At 32.3% G+C, this 18,914-nt stretch overlaps 1 protein-coding gene across 1 annotated transcript in view; it reads right to left on the bottom strand.

Moving 5' to 3' along the window:
- LOC133186424 (uncharacterized) overlaps window positions 1–18,914 on the bottom strand; it is a 39,739-nt gene that overhangs the window by 15,585 nt on the left and 5,240 nt on the right. The gene's annotated exons all lie outside the window — the stretch shown is intronic.

Here is an 18,914-nt window from a genome sequence, read left to right as displayed (position 1 = left end):
GAAGTTACACGTACATGTATTTATGCATTTGGAAATAATGATAAATGATGTATAAATCAATATATATTTAGCACATATCTAGATCCGTAATGCTAAGTTGTAAGTTAGAATTTAAAGAGCATGTTTAATGTGCAACTTGACAGTAAAAATACGTTCATACTCAAAGTAAATGATAAACTAACGAAAACAAAAACGAAAACTGGAAAATTAAAAGAAAAAAGACAAAGATTTAAATATAATCGAAATTTCTATCTATATTAACAATACAAATCAACTAAAAAGATACGCAATATATTTTACGATATATTTGCTCTTCCATCTTTATAAGTGCATTAATAGGAAATGCATGCAATTTTATTTTATGTTTTATGTATACCTCAAGCACTACATAGCATGATGATGCCAGACATAGGTAAAATCCCCAGCCCTTCTCGTGGTTTTTGTAATTTGCGACAACAAACATGCATCCAGAAAAACTAATGATTCCTTTGACATAAAATACAATATAATGGAAATTTTTTTAAAAAAATAAGATAGGTATAAATAAATAAAATAAATGAATTAAAAAAATTGCTCTGTAAGGTACGTGTACATTGAAATAAAAATTAAATTCATAAAGCTTAGAAGCAAACAGAATACAGTTTTTAACTTTTTTTTTTTAGTATTGTTTTCTGGATCTTAATGCTTAACGTGAAAGGCATGGTGCTAATCATGAATGAGTCCAGAACTATTTATATTTTTGTGTACGTTGAAGACATCGTTAAAAGCAAAAAGATCAGTATTGAATGCATATTTCTTGGAAAAATAGTATTCAAGAATGAGGAAAAATCACATTTATTTTGAGATATATATGTACAATGAAAGTGAATAAAGTCATACCTGCAACGGGGTATAGGCATATAAAACACAATCCAAATTTAGTACAACAACCCACACCATCATGTTTTTCGTCTTTATTGCAGCGTATGGTGTACAAGAGAACAACAGTTGAAAGAGCAATGATGATTAGAGCTGTAACCTGAAGACCCAAAACTGTGGCACCAAGTCCTGGAAAAACAATGCGTAAAAAGATTTTTAAGTTTTAATTTAATGTTCATGATGAACAATTAGGGCATTTTATTTGGCTTTTTTGGAAACATAAACGTTTGATTTTAAAATGAATGATCTTCCTAGGCAATTGAATGCAGATTTAATTTTACACTAAAAGAATGATCATTGACAAACTGAAACATAAACGATTGAATACTCTGAAATTCTTTAATTCATTAACCAAAAAGAAAAATCAGTTTTTTAACAGCGAATTTTACTCTACTTTTGATAACTGCAAGGGATTATGAAGAGAAAGAACGAAATATACATACCCAAAAGCATACGTAAAATTACGGATTTATAAACAAATCATTTTGGATCTAGATGGAGGAGATTTATCATAAATTTCTTACAATGGAGAGCAAGAGGACTGAAGAAGAAGAGGAGCATGGCCCCTTAAGTTCACAATAGTCAGAAATTCCTATCAATTGCATATTTAAAGTTAGTCCTCAATTAAAGCTATTTGTTCATTGTTTCATAAATTGTAATTCAGATGGTGTAATGTAAACTTAACAAACAAACTGAAGACACCATAAGAAGTTTATATAATTTAGTGATAATCCTCAAATCATCATATTACGGTTCCATTAAAGATTTGAATCATCGAGGAAAATACGTGCAAAACTTTCCGGCAACAATGAAACATAAAACTGCTAACGATAGAATAGCAATTCAATCTAAACTTTGGTCGTTAGGGTGAATTCTAAAAATCCAAAAAATACATCCAAACAATCCGAAGCCCAGGACTTGAATGATTAACAAAGTTGCATATATCATAAATAATAAAGTATAACAAGCATTCTGAGAGTATTGCATGAGCAATACTAGTCCCCTGCCGGCAAGTGTAATCTGGTTCTGTTCCCGTTAAGAATTGAAAATGCCATAATTCCGTCAAAAATTAATGAAGCGGAACGAAATGCAAACTTGATCTATAACTAATCAAGGTAAAGCCACATACCAAAAATCAGCTCAATATCTACAAGCGTTTAGAAGGAAATTGCGGAAAACCCCTAAAAATTGAAAAGGCCGTAATTCCGTCAAAAATCAATGAAGCGGAACGAAATGCAAACTTGATCTGTAACTCATTAAGATACACTCACATACCAAAAATCAGCTTAATATCTGCAAGCGTTTAGGAAAAAAGTGCGGAAAACCAAGTGGGACAGACAGACAGAGGGACAGACAGACAGACAGACGGACAGACAGACAGACAGACAGACAGACGGACGGACAGACGGACGGACAGACTCAGAGGAAACCTATAGTCCCCTCCGGTTTCACCGGTAGGGGACTAATAATGGCAATTAGCACAGTTCTGAGCATGAGTGACAGATGGTGTAGAATAAATAAGTAGATTGACTAAATTGAGTAACACAATAATATTTATAATTATAGTTTTTAAGGTGTAAAAAGTAATTATAGTTGTTTTAGATCATATTTCCAATCGGCTAAAACTGCTTATATCACAAATTACATCGTGACATCTGCAATTGATTTGAATAAACTTCGATCTCACTACATGATTGTGCACGAATATGTTCTTGAGACGTTTAAAGATTTTCTCTTTTTCACCACGATAAATTTTCTTTCTCTCTTTCTGTCTTACATGTACCTCCAGACAAGGGAAGATTTCTGATTTCATGGCCTCTTATTTGCCCATTCGTAAAAAAAGAAGTTTTACCGGTATCGAAGCTACATTCATTCATAACAATTTTAATAAAATATATGATAATTTTAACAATTAAAGGAGGAAAGAAAATTTTTATAGCCATTTTACGTTTCAAAAATGATACATGTACCTTTAATGCTTTCATCGCAATTAACGGTGGAGAGAATTCCCCTAAAGCAATTTGATGTTGAATTCTGTTTAATCCAATACGGCGAGAAAAACCCTGCTGTCTGTAACACAAGACCTGGCAACAACAAAGAACCAAGACAACAAACTCCTACAACAGAATCAGAAGTCATGATAAATGCAGGGATTTAGCACGGATGGTAAATAGTGTGATCTGTTTTTTCCTACTTTTGGTTTGAAAGAATAATTGATGAGTAGCTCCATTCTTGTAGTTGCTAATGTGTTAATATTTGCATTTTAAACATGATTATCCTTCCGTGTAATCATTCGGCCATTCAGAACTGAAAAACAAATTTTAATTTCCCTCCTTGGTGTAGTATCACAAAGATTTAAACATCTCTTTTTATCTCTTCCACAGTTAGCTCAGCACCTTGTGAAATTAGCCTTGGTACGTCTGTTCCTGTTTCTCAAATATTGCTAGATTTGAATTAAGGTTTATAGTTAAAATATTTCATGTCTGAACAAAAAGAACAAGATCATTCACATTGTTTGAAAAGGTACTATATTATTGCTGAATGAACATTGTTTCCAAAATGAGACTCAAATACAACAATACACAAGCATTTGACATCATGTTTTTGTTTTTTTTTTTTTTTTTTACATTTTTTTTACTTGAAACAAAGTTTTGCAAAATCTGAAGCAACAGATTTATACTTTGATTCCAGTTTTAGCAAGTACATTTTATTTGCATCACTGCAATCAACTAAATGGTGGCTATATGTTTTCTTATTAAATGAAAAAAAATATCGGAATTCATTGGTCTTTTGGTCTATCACATGTTACTATTGCTTGTTCAAAAGAAGACCAGTTACACTAAAATGAACACTGCTGTTGGCACTTCTAATGATGCCATGGTCTTTGTACATCCTTGGACTTACTAAATGGCAACTTTGTCTTATCCTTCACTCTGTGTTTGTTATATTTTATATTAAAATAGGAAATAAATTAAGTTTTTGCTTAGCGAGGCGAAAGCAAACAAAATTTTGTTGATCATGTTTCCATGTATGAGTCAATACAACATTATTTCCTTGTTCTACTTTCGAGAAAAAATGCCTGATCTATTGATCTTATGAAAATTGCGGAGCGCCAGTAATAAAGGAAATAATTTCTGTCATCTCAAATGTAAGGAAAAAAAATAAATTCACATTCATAAAATATATGAAGATAACGAACAGTATTCAGGCTCAAAAGTCCATCAAACAAAACAAAATAGGAGCAGAGCAAACACGGACCTCCAAACATCAGAGGTGGGATCAGGAGCCATAGAGGAGTGACATTCATCTTTGAAATTGTTTAAAAATAGAAGATTGATGTAAAAACACGACAAAAAGAGATAGTAATTATCGAAAGGTGACTAGTTTGAAGACATCGAGTGCAGCTTTACTGATTTGTAAAGTCACACTAAAAGTACATGCACATATAGTCATTTAAAACTCATATTAACCGAACAAATGAGTTTTCACTGATATAGAAATAGTTTCTAGTGAGTATACAAGTAATATCATACTTATCCTAATTTTTGTTCTCATAAGGCCGTGAATGAATAATTCCTGATAAATTTGTATTGCCGCATATTGTATTACATACACTTTTATTGGTTGAAGTTACCCATTAACACAGTATACATGCAGGGTAACTTCGATCGATTTCTATTCAGCTGGTTTGCATTTTGATTCGTAAAAAATAAAGGCGTATGCATTTCGATTTTTTAAACAAATTAGATAAAACCATCTCGTAAGGGATATCCATTGATTATTTGTCTATCCTGTATAGTCAGAGATGATAATTTCTCATCCTGGATTTGAAAATACTCGTTCATAATTTTTTTTAGAAAATAAAACCTTTTCTTGGATATCGTCATATTACATAAGCAAATTACGCTTATGAAAATAAAATTCTTTTCACTCAACACATTGAAAAAAGCATTTTGCTTCTACACAGAATAGATGTATGTAAACAATAATAGATTATAAACAAAACATTTTAATATATTCATGACCAGGTGGTCGAAATTCTTGAGTATTGCTGCTATTACATTTTGCATTAAAATTCACGGTTTGGAACTACATTCTTGTAAAAATAACCATATTCTCCTTCCCATTCTTACAATTCATTTTGACCTGCATAATTGTACAATAAAAAGCATCCGAATATGTTCTTAAAATATTAAACGTTTATGAATAAAGATATTTCAGAAAATTATTTTTATTACTTACGCAAGAAAAAAATTTGATCAAGAAAATCAATAAAAAAAAAAAAAAAAAGTTGAACTCATATATCATATTAGCATTGTACTTATAGACTCAGTTTTATGTTAAGTAGGGTAGACATGGATTCATCAATTTCGCTTTTTATATATAATCTTATAAATACTCAGCTACGTTAAGGAAGGCCTGAGTTCACATTAGTGATGCACCATATGAGAAGTTTTATTGTGACGTCATTAAAAATTTAACAAGCGACAAAAATCTATTTAACCACATACTGATGCGTAAATAACAACTTGCATTCATTTATTTTATCAATTATTTATAAAAGCTTGTAAACTCACAACATCTGATATCAATACTGCCGAGTTATTAGAAGCAAATCTTGTGTCATATATGACGTCACTAGCCTTGACTTGACGCAGTATAAGTGATCCAGAGGAGTGGATCCATTGGTTTAATAATTACAAAAATGCTTAAATAAATATAAAACATTCGCCAATGTTTAAATCTAATTAATAAAATTAAAAGGAAATAATTTATTTAAAACAATAATGTAGAGTATTAATTTATGTAGGTGCTATGGAGCTGCACATAGACAGAGAATGTAAAGAATATCGCTAACACGATACGTGTATGCCTGATTAACCTCAAAAGTGCAAGGGCATAGACTAGACTGTTTGAGCTGAAATATGGAATATCAATTGCTTATATTATGTATATTTTGAAAAGTGCTGGGAGCTGATTCTAGTCGGCATAACATTATTTTTATTCATGACAGAATTTAAGCGAAGTGGAAATTTTAAGCTATTATACATATTTTTGGCATAATTACGAGTCTTTCCGAAACAACTCAAAGTAGCTCCCAGCACTTTTCGGGAAGCCGATGTAAATCTTTTTAATATGTATCAATTTTTTTCTCCAAAAAGATGCGTATGCCCTTGCACTAGCCTCATTTTCTACATTCGGCTGAACAATTCTATTTTTATATCAGTCACGTGACACACAGCTGATACATGCGATGTAGCTTGTATTGAGTAAGCCACAAACCTATCCATTATGGATATCTATATTACCTTTCCTAAATGTTTACAGTTACTTTGTTACAAAGATTTTTAAAAATAATACCTATTAAGAATGTACCAAGATCGCATTTTCCATTTCCTTCCTTAACATAGCTGAGTATATGCACCACGTAGCCTGATACCGCCAAACTGACATAAAGACCCCAGCCTTTGTCATTGTCGTCATAAATATCGAAAACAGCTGCAGATCCTAAGAACCGAATGGTTTCTGTACTTCAATGAAATGTAAAAATCATCAATTATCTTCGATTAGAAAGTGTGTGATAAATGCGTACCTTGCAATTTCATATATAAGCAAATAATATTACCAATAACTGTATAGTGACAATTAAATTTGGATATCTGAAAAAACTAAATTTATCCCTTAAAATACCCCAAATTTTGTATTGTGAGTCATGTACATTATCTTTAGGGGAGTCCCTCGATCATTAATTTTATCCACCTGAGAGTCCCTATTCGGGTAGTACCTCTGATGAGTTAAGTTAAAACTTTTTGGATTGTTCTCTAGTAACAAGGGCGAGTGACCAAAGTACATAAAGTCTTTATGGAAGTTAAATTGTAAGTTATTTGGAGGTGGAGTGGGGTTTATTGTATATCTTAATTTCGATTTACAAATTAGCTAATGATGCAATATTTAAGTGATATTTATAATTTAAGAAAATACATGTTTACTGAAGTTGATGGAGCAGATACTTTGGTTCTAAATGACTCAGATTTTTTATAGTATATTATTTTCCTTTCTCCATAAAAACTTACACTACAGCATTAAATTTAAATAAATTGGAATAATTGTTGCATATTATCTATCTGTCAATCAGCGAAAGAGACAACCTCACATTAAAATTCATACTTATATTTTGATTTGTTTAAGGGGGCTGGTTTATAAAACGTTATCTGAAGCTTTTATGAATTTTGACCATGAAATATCATAAATTGTCAAGAATGGCGTAGGGAATCCAAAACATCATTCCACAGGTGTACAATTATTTACTTTTTTCAAAATATTAAATCAAAATTTCAAAGTTTTTTCTAAGTAAATCAAAGTTTCAAACTTTACACTTTAGTGAATCAAAGTTTCGAAGTTTTTACTACAGTAAATTAAAGTTTCAAAGTTTTCGCTATAGAAAATCAAGGTATCAAAGCTATTACTAAAGTTAATTAAACTTTTAAGGTATTCACTTCAGTTAATCAAGGTTTCAAAGTTTTTACTCTAGTAAATTAAAGTTTTAAAGTTTTCATTACAGTAAATCAGAGTTTCAATGTTTTTACTTTCATACTATAATTAGCTATTGTAAACTATAGTTGACTGTAGTTTTCTATAGTATTTTCATTGGTAGGGTAATGCCACAGGTCATGCGATGGTTCTTAGTTTCCTAATACTGATGAAATAGCCCGTCCAGTTTGAAAGGGCGTCAGTTCGACAAGTAAATAACATATGAGAGAGAGAGAATTCAATATGGCAGCTCTGATGGACACCTCGAGGACAGCCTACATTTAAAAAAATGCTTTGGATTTTTCTTTTGAGAAAAATAGAAGAGTTATCAAATCGAAGTACATGTATATCGTTTTAATCAAAGGCAAAATTTTGAATTAAAGTCATTGTGAAAGTTTGCAAAAAAGTGAACTGATGATGAAAATATTTTGAATTTATATCTTTAAACAAAAGGACATACTTTACGAGATCCTGGATTTTTAAGTACTTGGACGTTTTAGACATACTTGATGATATTTGTCAGGACTGTCAGCGGATAAATTTTTCATTCATTATTTTTATTTGTTTTTTTTTTTCTTCTTGTTAAAATTTAGTTCCCATTGCTTTTTACATTAATTGATAAAATATGAAGATAACGAACAGTATTCAATCTCAAAAGTCCAATGAAACGATACATATTTGGAGCAGAGTAGACACGAACCTCAGAAATTAGAGGTGGGATCAGGAGCCATGGAGAAGTAAGCATCCACTGCCGACCGGTCACACCCGCCGTGTTCTCCTTGTCGGAAAACAAAAACCGGAAAAATCCGTAGACAGTTCAGTGTATAAATAATGGCCTAACAATGAGTATGAAAAACGTCAGTCAGCATTTGACTCAATGATAGGTTGTATGTGCTGACAAGGTCATTGTATCGACCGAAAAACTTGCGAAAGATTACTTCAAACGAGACTGTAGATATCCTTGTTTCATCAACTTGTTTGTCAATAGCTTGACACTTTCAGAAATTGTTCATACGCAGAGCATGCTCTTGCATATCGAATCAACTGAGAGACATAAACTCCATATGCAGTTGATAAGGGTATATTGCTACATAAGTAAGGGAGTTGACGATTGAAAAGTTGAAGTCATCACGTTTATCATAAAGCTTTGTTTTAGATTACCATTAACGTCTTTTTCTAGTAAAATATCTAAATATGAAACAGATGTCTCAGAATCTGTGCTATATTTTATTTCAAGCTCACTGGGATATATCGAGTCGACATATGAATGAAATTAACTATTGTTAATTAATAATACGTCGTCGATATATCGAAATGTCGAGTTCAAGGCCACAGCAAGTGTTTTCTTCTTCTCATGTAGAAGTTTCTTAAGAAATTCTGCTTCATATGAATATAAAAATAGGTCTGCTACATGTAATAAGGGGCGCAATTAGTACCCATAGAAATTTCAACAGATTGTTGGAAGACCTGATCTCCAAAAACTACATAAATATTGTCAATTATAAACTCAAGCATCTTTTTAATATCAACTTCAGAGTACTAGTGTGTACTATCAGAGTGTTTTTTAACAAAATAATTTTGTAAACGACAATGACAAGGTAAGTATATTTTCGAGTTCCATTTTTATTGAAAAGCAGCTTTCTATGATTTCAACAAGCCTGGACTTCAATTTCTTGTGGGGAATGGTTGTATAAAGTGTTTAAAAAATAGTACGTTTTGATGCATGCTATTGATTCTGATAAAATTTTGTGAAATAAAATTTTCAAAAAGTTCTTTGGAATTTTAAAGTATTCACATCTGATTTACATCACCTCTCGAATATACTATTGTACAGTACTCCTGAATTTTCTCCTTCACTGCTGTTAATATTTTAATGAGGAGTAAAGAAAGAGGCTTGGTAGAAGATTTACCTGAATACGCTTGATATCTTTGTTTTTAGGGATTTTTATGGGTTCTTGGAATCCAGTATAGGTATGGTAATTCAAATTCATTTTGATTGTTGGGAATATTAAAAATATTTAAAACTGACACATGGTTTTGAAGAATTTAATTCTTAGAAAGACAGCTATAGATAAAAGTTGGATTACCACTTGCAAAATTAAATCCTAGTTCCTCTAAAATTTAATTCAAATAATGAGCCTTGCAAACAAAAGCAACATTGTTACCTGGTTTGTCGGTGAGGACCAGTACATACTGATCATGTAATCTATCTAATTCTTGTTTCACTTCTGCATTCACCCAGTAGGGGAAGATAGCATTTGTACTCCTCATAGGCACCTGTTGTGATTTAAGGATCAGTATTTCCGCCCTCTGTTCATAAATTTTGCTGTTCATAGATTGTGCTGTTCAAAAAGGTTTTGAGATTGATCACTGTTCATTATCTTAACCTATTCTATCCAAACAATAATCTATGTAGAAAATTTGATTTATGTTATCCAAATCATTTAAATCAAGTCATAAGCGTCAAAATATATAAAACATATTAAAATATTATTGGACGTACAAGTATGAAAATACGGAATATTTCCTAGATTCACATTATTTTCTTCAAATATACATTACATATTCTAGATATACCCTAGAGGGTTTCATTACAATTAACGATAGAATAGATTCCCTTGAAGCAATCTGTTGTTGAATCCTGTCAAACCCAATAAGGAGAGAAAAATCCTATCGCCTGCAAAATAACGCTTGGCAGCAACAAACATCCAAGACAAGTAGCTGCTGCAACACGTTCACAAATCATGACATAGGCGGGATTTGAACACGAATGGTAAAAAGGAGGGAGTTTATTGTACTTTGTTTTCTCTGCTTTTGGATTAAAGTAAATTAAAATAATTTATAGGACTACTTATTGTGTTATCCTTATACAGGATTGAACCTTACAGCCTGAAGATTAACCAATCAGAATAGGTAAACAGAGATATTTTCTTCCTGGTTTTAATGTGATAGACGAATCTTACTGTGTTTCATTTTTACATTGATAATGAGCACTGATTCTTGTAAAGTTAAGATTTGTAGTGACACATTTAATTTTATGACTCCACACAGATGTTTCTTTTGAAGTGAAATAAACACTAGAAAAATATTAAAGTCTGCAAAATATTAATATTTAACAAGTTTAACATTATTGTAATCAAACATTTTTTTAATTTTCTATGTATTTGTCTTCTTTTGATATACCACGTGTAAACTTTAGAAATAATACTAATTATGATTAGATTTTCATGGTTTTAAAAAGGAAACAGTGGTAGGTTAAAAAAAATCACTCAACTTAATCTTTGCTTTTGTGATAATCCACGGCGACGATTGAAGCTCAGTTGCCACTATTTTTTCAAAGTCAACAAAAAGGCTAGTAGTAAAAAAATTGGTCTAATATCTACTACAATGAAAAACTTTTGTTTATCTGATATGGTTATTGATATTATTGCGCACAGTTGATCTTACCACGAACAATTGACCAATCACTGAATGAAAAGCAAAGCATGTTGGCTTTTTTTGCATTTTTATTATCTTTTGTATGAGTTGGTTTAAATTCTTTTGCCTGGGCAGCTTTGAACTTGACACCGTGTACCTCGCCCCAGCATCCTATTGATAGTGGATACTAGGTGTTTTAATCTTCTTCAGATTTACAGCCCCCAGTAACTCGTCTTAATCCTCTGGGATTCGTGCACTGGTGCAATCCTATTTTATTGCACCATTTTCTTAATTTTTTTCTTTTCTAATGGCTTAAGTCTGGTTTACCAACATCTGAAACTCTCAGTGCAGTCTAATATATACCCATCAGGGTAGTCTACTTTGAGAGGGGACAGGTTATTCCATTTTAGCTTTAAATCTCGGTCCAGTATGTGTTTTCTCTGATCATTAAATCAGGAAACATTTCATTTGAATATCAAGGGATTAGTATTCATAATATTATTAGTCCCCTACCGGTGAAACCGGAGGGGACTATAGGTTTCCTCTGAGTCTGTCCGTCCGTCTGTCTGTCTGTCTGTCCGTCTGTCTGTCTGTCTGTCCCTCTGTCTGTCTGTCAGTCTGTCCCACTTGGTTTTCCGCACTTTTTTCCTAAATGTTTGCAGATATTGAGCTGATTTTTGGTATGTGAGTGTATCTTGATGAGTTACAGATCAAGTTCGCATTTCGTTCCGCTTTATTGATTTTTGACGGAATTATGGCCTTTTCACTTTTTAAGGGTTTTCCGCAATTTTCTACTAAACGCTTTCAGATATTGAGCTGATTTTTGGTATGTGACTTTACCTTGATTACTTATAGATCAAGTTTGCATTTCGTTCCGCTTCATTGTTTTTTGAGGGAATTATGACATTTTCAATTCTTAACGGGAACCAGAATACACTTGCAGGTAGGGGACTAGTATTGCTAATGCAATACTCTCAGAATGCTTGTTCAAATACGTTTTGAAACAAAAATGTAGTTTTCTTTTAAGCGAGTAGTTAGTAAGATTTAAAACTCAAAAACACACTTCTCAATGAACACACATATAAAAAAGCCTACGTTTTAGAAGCATCCCATTTCAGAGGTACACAATGATACAAGTTGTATAAAGACGAGAGAGCAAAGGAAAATAATTATCATTACTATCCCTTGTGATATTCCATAACTCTTTTCCATGCATAATGTCCTCAGAGGCAACTTTGTGAATTCATATGAGTGTAATTTAATAGACTCTAAATCAGATTATTGCAGATTCCTCAAACAAACAAAAGAGATATTATTTTGCTTGTTTAATTTGGCGCTTCTGGCCGCGGTGATCAATTTGCTGGGGCTACCACAGGGCTGCCCCACAATCAACAATCAATGCAACAAATGTGACGACCCAAATGGGGCAGATCATGCACTGGGTAGGTCACAAGTGCATGAACTTCACCAATTCAATTATCAATCAAGTTCAATCAATAAATCAATAATCAATCAAGTTCAATCAACAATCATCTATCAATCAAATTCAATCAATCAATCATCAATCAATTAATCAATTCAATATCAATCAAGTCAACTGCTTGTCAATTACAAGCCAATGCACAAATTCAAATCCTGAATTTCAATTTACATGATTGTGCAATAGGATAAACAATGGAATGAGCGTAAGAATATGTGTTGCACTCCTCCAGTTGCGTTGAGGTGCGACGGAATACGCCACTTGCAAGGGCCATGAATACTCGCCTCTACCACGAGTAATCATGGAACTGCAACCGCCACCAATGGGGGTGCCAAGAACCATGGTGACGGCGGCAGTACCTCAACGCAAATGGTCACCGTCGACCAGGGCCTGCTCATTCACCTATACAACTTATAAAACAAGTGACTTACTATTCAATTGCTATTCAATGCATTAAAACAAAATATGAATTTAAATTGTCAATTGTCATTCACCTATCCCGTTATAATTGTTTTAACAATGTGTTGAAATGCAGTTATGGACTTGTCAGTATAAAACAACACTCCGTTTAATCTAAAATTGTGGATCCTTACCTGCACTGTACTTCCCGTCCAGTTGGTTTATTTTATCATATTACTTACCTACTAGGCTGTTACACCTGTCATGCATGTTTATAGCTTTTATAAGAATTTAAACTATCTTTGCTTGGTTATAGTTGTACTAAAAAGTTTGGAGTGTATCAGACCCAAATTGAAGAAAACGAGATATTTACGTCACCTCTCAACTTTTAGAAAACTTTTAAAACTATATGTGTGTCCTTAACCCTCCCTCCCCCCTTTTTGTTCTCATTTCCCCAGCTATATAAATCAAATTCCCTCTTAACAATTTATCAAACAACTATAATCCATAGTAAAACTTGAAAAATTAAATCATTGGAATGAAAGAAAGTAAAAATATATGAGCCTTGTAACAACTATTTATTAATGGATGCATAAACCTGTGCATTTTATAGCCAGCGTTTCAAACCTAAAATAACCTCCCCTGCTTCATCTTGATGGCAGATGTGCTTTAGCGATTGGTCCGTCCCTAATTGTAGTGAATGAGATTTAAATTATGTATTCTATAAATAATAAAACATATCTGCATGATATACAGTATCCAATACTGACTCAACCTGCTCGCAGTTTCCCTGAAAAGGATAAACGCCTTTTTATGACTGGTCATGGAAGTACTTGCCAGTACACTCGAATCGTTAAACTGTTTTAATTACTGCCAAGGCTTATTTATTTAATCATCACCTATTAAGTGTTTTAAAGTACAACTAATTTTAGTCTTATATAACCTCATGTCATAAGACCTTAGGGTAGTTTAACCTATTTCAAACAAAAGAAAGAATACTTGATATCGCTATTACTTAACGTAATGAAACTCTTTTGCGTTGAAGGTAAGAAACGTTGATTAATAGCTGAGGACAATGTGCTATTGACTACACCATGAGATCGATCACTGCAGATTTTTAAGGGACATATAAGAAAGAAGCCCTGGTGAAATACCCTGCTAAATGTTCGGTGCACCACACTGATGGAATTAAGAGGCTAGCTCTCTTGTGTTAATTTTTTGTGGATATTTCCCGCTAAGTAGACAATTCTAATAATAGGTTTAATCATTTCTTTCTGATAAACGTTATTTTGGAAGTCTAAACATTCCGAATACTTTGACTTGCTTTCTGAAGTGCAACCACAGGCATTACATTGTACATTCGGCATACTTATTGTTCGTACCATTAAACTGTCACTAGCGTAAACAATATATTATGCCCCGAAAATGAAGGGGGATTTATAACTTTCTTGACTTTATCGCAAAACAGCGGCAGTAAGGTATATAATTCGAGGTAATTGCGATACTAAGTATTCCGAGTATTCAAAAAATGTCTTTACGGGAGTAGTTTTATCTCTGGGAAATTTAGATATAAGCCTGGACCATTGTGTATTATACACAATTATACATGCATTTGGTAATATTAATTAAACAGAATGATAAAATTAGTCTCAAGACTTAAATCCCCATTAGACACTGACATAGGTGCGCAATAAAATAAACAAGCACAATAAAATATCTGAAAAAACAAAATCTTGAGTATGTTGCAACTCTTTGTTCATGGGTATTTGCGCTGGAAAAACTTGTATACTTGATAAGACATACTCCTGGACATATCCTGGATATCCCTTACCAGATAAGCTTAAAATTGAATATCGTAGTTTACCTTAAATAGGTGGATCAATATTGTTTTGACAACACATTATTAACCCCCTGGTTTTGACTTTTCTTATATACCAGTAAATTCAATATACTAGTTGATATTCAATATTGCTATTTCATATCAACCTATTAAATCTTTAAATAATCGTTGATTCATATATAATTTCTATTTAACTGATTATTCGACAAGCTGTTTCCCCGTCTCGTCGCACACATTAGCAGACTAGCCACTCCAATATAGCCTGATAAGCGAAAACTGAATTTCAGCAAACTGATTTATTGAATTATTAATTTGTGAATTTTGATTTCCTTTTTAGAGCATCAATATGAAGATCCAAACATATGGAGCAACTCTTGGGTGCTGCTTATCTTAGTGTGACTCCTGACCAATCACTTTGTTAATCTGCCTATCACAGTGCTCCAATAGCTTAACTAAATATCAGAATTCAATCGATCTGAAGGAGATGTCAGAGGAACCAATTTGATTTTGACCATCTATTTAAAAAATTAACAGTTTATTTGAAATATCCCCCTCCCAAAGACTCCCTTAGCAAAATTATACTTTCCCTCAGAATGTAATCTAATAGCTACAATCAATTGTAGCTGGATTAGGATATATATCACTTGCCAATTCCACTTTTATATCTAGTTCTAGCACAGCTACAACATTTCCTATTTATTTATTTATTTTTTTTTTTAATTTTTTTTTTTTTTTGCAAATCTTTAATTACTGTTCTAATTAATTACTGGGGAAGTGATAAGGTCATGCTTTGATGGAAAGGAGCAGCTGTTGACTCACTGATAAAGCTGTCTTAAAAAAATAAAATTAAAAAAATGTTGACTTGTTTTTGGTAATGTAGCTGAAAATAATTAATCATGGTAACATATATCTGTAATCACTATCAATTACCTAAGGTTTTTTATTGTACTTACTGCCTTTTGTACCAATGTAATTTGCTCCTTGCTTGTGCCTGAACCCTGCAAATTTGCATACCTATTCTAAAGCATATGAAGAATACATTTACACAGCTTTGCTGCGGTTTGACTGCTCACTGTGAGACAAATGCTTGCAAAATTAATAAGAAATGTTTTCATCCTATTTCAATAAACTATGATTTTGCTTCATTAGTTGGATTTTTATGCAGTAATTGACCATGTGGATCACATGAGTTCCCATATGTTGTGTAACATAATATACAAATTAACTCCCCTCCCATTATGTAATAGGAAAATTAGTTCATACAATATCACCTATAAAAACCTTAGACCTTTTTGATTTCTTGGTAACATGTTCTATGTAAATGCCAGGATAACATACAAAAAATAAATAAATAAAATAAAATAAAATAAAAATAGGAAAAGATAACAAACAGTAAACTTTTTCAAAAGACCAACAAACAAATAAAACGACACAAGTCTGCAAATAGAGTACAACACTTACACAACTTAATAAACCTCCTCTCAGTCCATAGAGTACTTTGATTACTTCAAAAAGTGAAAGTGCACAAATTCTCGTGAATGCTTTCTCCGATTTAACGACGATTACATTTTGTCAAATAAGAATCAGTATACCTCCTTCGAGCACGATAAATCTATGTAGAAAACAAACTAAAATCCCTCTAATATGCCCGGCTTCTCCGGAATGATAGCTTGTGACTAAGGGAGAAAATTTATATATATCCGAAATGTACGTAACTTATCCGGAATAGATAAATATTACTAGGGTTTCTGAAATAAACTCACTTATCCGAGACCAGGCTCGTATAAGTGGTTATATATTTGCAGTGAAATACATGCTCTGTTAGATTGAAATTACAAAAATAGCACAGTAATCAAGGGAATCATAGGACATCAATATTTATGGCTCTATCAAGAATAATTTTGCACCTATGGATTTGTTCTAAAATGAAAATTGAGTTTATACAATCTATTTTTGGATTTATAGAATAAGGAAAACTACACGTAGATGCAAAACAGGGCAAATCTAAAGGTTAAAATTGTAATCCCGCAACATACCATTTTAGAATGGGGATCTGTGTCATTATATACAGAATTCCTATGGATGATTATTAAGAAATCTGTTTAAGTTGGACGTTTTATACTGCAATTGGTTGTCTGTTTTGACTAAATCATGTACAATGCTGTATATTTTTCATTAAAAAACGCTACTTCTTAAAACTAAAGGGAACTATTTTAAAAAAGTTTTGTTTTTATTTATAGATACTATTATTTGGCTTTTATTTCCAGAGACACATACGCTAGTTACTGAATGCATAAAGTTTCTGCCTTAAAACTCTAAGGTGGCAAAGTAATATACTACCGTAGTTTTCTGTGATATGACGCGAGATTCTGAATGCCCATTACAAGACTATTTCAAATCGATAGCAGGTATATACCACTAATATATGGATTAGTAAACCGTCTGTAAATATATTCAATTTTAAATCAGATGGTGGATGTTTGTATGACAAGGTGACAATAACGAACAAATATTGATCTCATAAAGGTCTACAAACAATACGAATCTCTGAGCAGTGCATAAAGAGCGGACATCTGGAAATACCAGAGGTGGGACCAGCCTAGGAGGAGTAAGCATCCCCTGTTGAACGTTACACCCGCCTTGTGCCCTATGTATTGGTCAGGTAGACAAAACATTCTGCAGTCAAATTTAGTATAAAAACAAAGGCATATCCATCGGAATGAAGCACGTCAGCCAAAATACGACCCAATGGTAGGTTATATTTGCTAACAATGTCATTATAACGACCATAGAATTTATGCAATGCTGACTTTAAACGCTGTTGTTGAAATCCCTGTAACATCAACATATCTATCAGTAGCTTGCCTCTATTTAAAAACTTATCGTTCTCAGAGCATGCTCTTGAGTATCGAATAAGCTGGGATAAGAAAAAGCCATATGCAGGGTCTAGCGGAATTTAAGATATGGACATATTTTCAGAGAACTTGGTGTTGTGAACAAAACTTGCTCTGCAGACACACATGCACTCTGTGACACCCGTAAGGGCATCATAGAAAATTGTCTGCAGGGCAAATGTACATAAATCCAAGTGTACTGAAACAACTTTGTTCATTACTATATTTGCTCTCTGTCATGTAGCCAAGAATGTCAGAGGAAATTCTAACAGGGAAAACGGCAGGACTGCTTGTCTACATTGAAAAAATATTGTTGACAATATAATCACCATGACATATTTATGAACCTGAATTGCAAATGAATCACATAAAGTATAATTATGTGATATCTATTTCTTAACTCTTGTTTCTTTATACGCCGCGCTGTCTTTGTTACTTTTTTATGTAGAGGGTTGTTTTTGCCCCGTGTTATTTTCACCTTAACGTACTATCAGATAATTTGGTTCCATTATAAATTCGCACAGAAAAGAGCTGTTTATGAGATGATGATGTTTACTTTAAATCCGCCCCTTTTTAAATATGCCAGTCTGCGACAAGGGCAAAAGGGAGTGAAAATGAAAATAAAACATTGGCGAAAATTTCCCTTTATACAGTATTTTGATACAATTATGACGTTATCTTTTAAGGATCTTAATCCTGAGGTAAAAGTAACATTATTGTTGAAAATGGAATGTTTTTATTTTAACTATTCATATAAGTTATTTCTCAACGTAAATTTTAAGTACAGAAGTTTCTTTTCTTTCTGTAAAATTGTGTAATTTACAGCATTTGAAGAAGCCATTAATAATTGAGCTGATTGTTTATTTTACGTATAAGATTATTTGTTTTCGAAAAAAAAACTTTTGATTAGTTTATTAATTTTGTTTAACAATTATCATTTTATGTATCAAAGAATAGTGAAACAATATTGTAATCTTTATAAACAGGTGAACTATTTGTATAATTCAAAGTATGCTATTGTAATATTAAGTTTTAGATATTGATCAATTATACAGAATATACATTGAAAGTACATTACATTATCATATTAGATTTTAAAAAATATATGATGGGTAGATTGTTTGATGTCTCCCCCTTACTTAAGGTACGTTTTATTTATGATAAAGATCATACATATTTTTGTGGGTTTTTTTGTTTAATAACAGTTACTGCAAATGCATGAGTATTGTGAAATGTATTTATATTATTTCCCTGTGCTCATATTTCTGTATTTCTATTGCAAACTATGTAATTCATTGATCTTTTACATACATAATATAATTCCACAACAGCTTTTGATGTTACATTTTACCACATTTATTGTTCTATTGTAGCCTTCACTATTATACATTTAACATAATAAAGAATATGAACCGCAATTATCTGGCGTGTTTCA

Source organism: Saccostrea echinata, unplaced genomic scaffold, assembly GCF_033153115.1.
Source record: "Saccostrea echinata isolate AGI-Se365-2 ecotype Australia unplaced genomic scaffold, CSIRO_AGI_Sech_v1 ptg000013l, whole genome shotgun sequence".
NCBI lineage: Eukaryota > Metazoa > Mollusca > Bivalvia > Ostreida > Ostreidae > Saccostrea > Saccostrea echinata.
The sequence above is the reverse complement of the archived record's forward strand: the minus strand, read 5'-3'. Positions and strand labels throughout refer to the sequence as shown.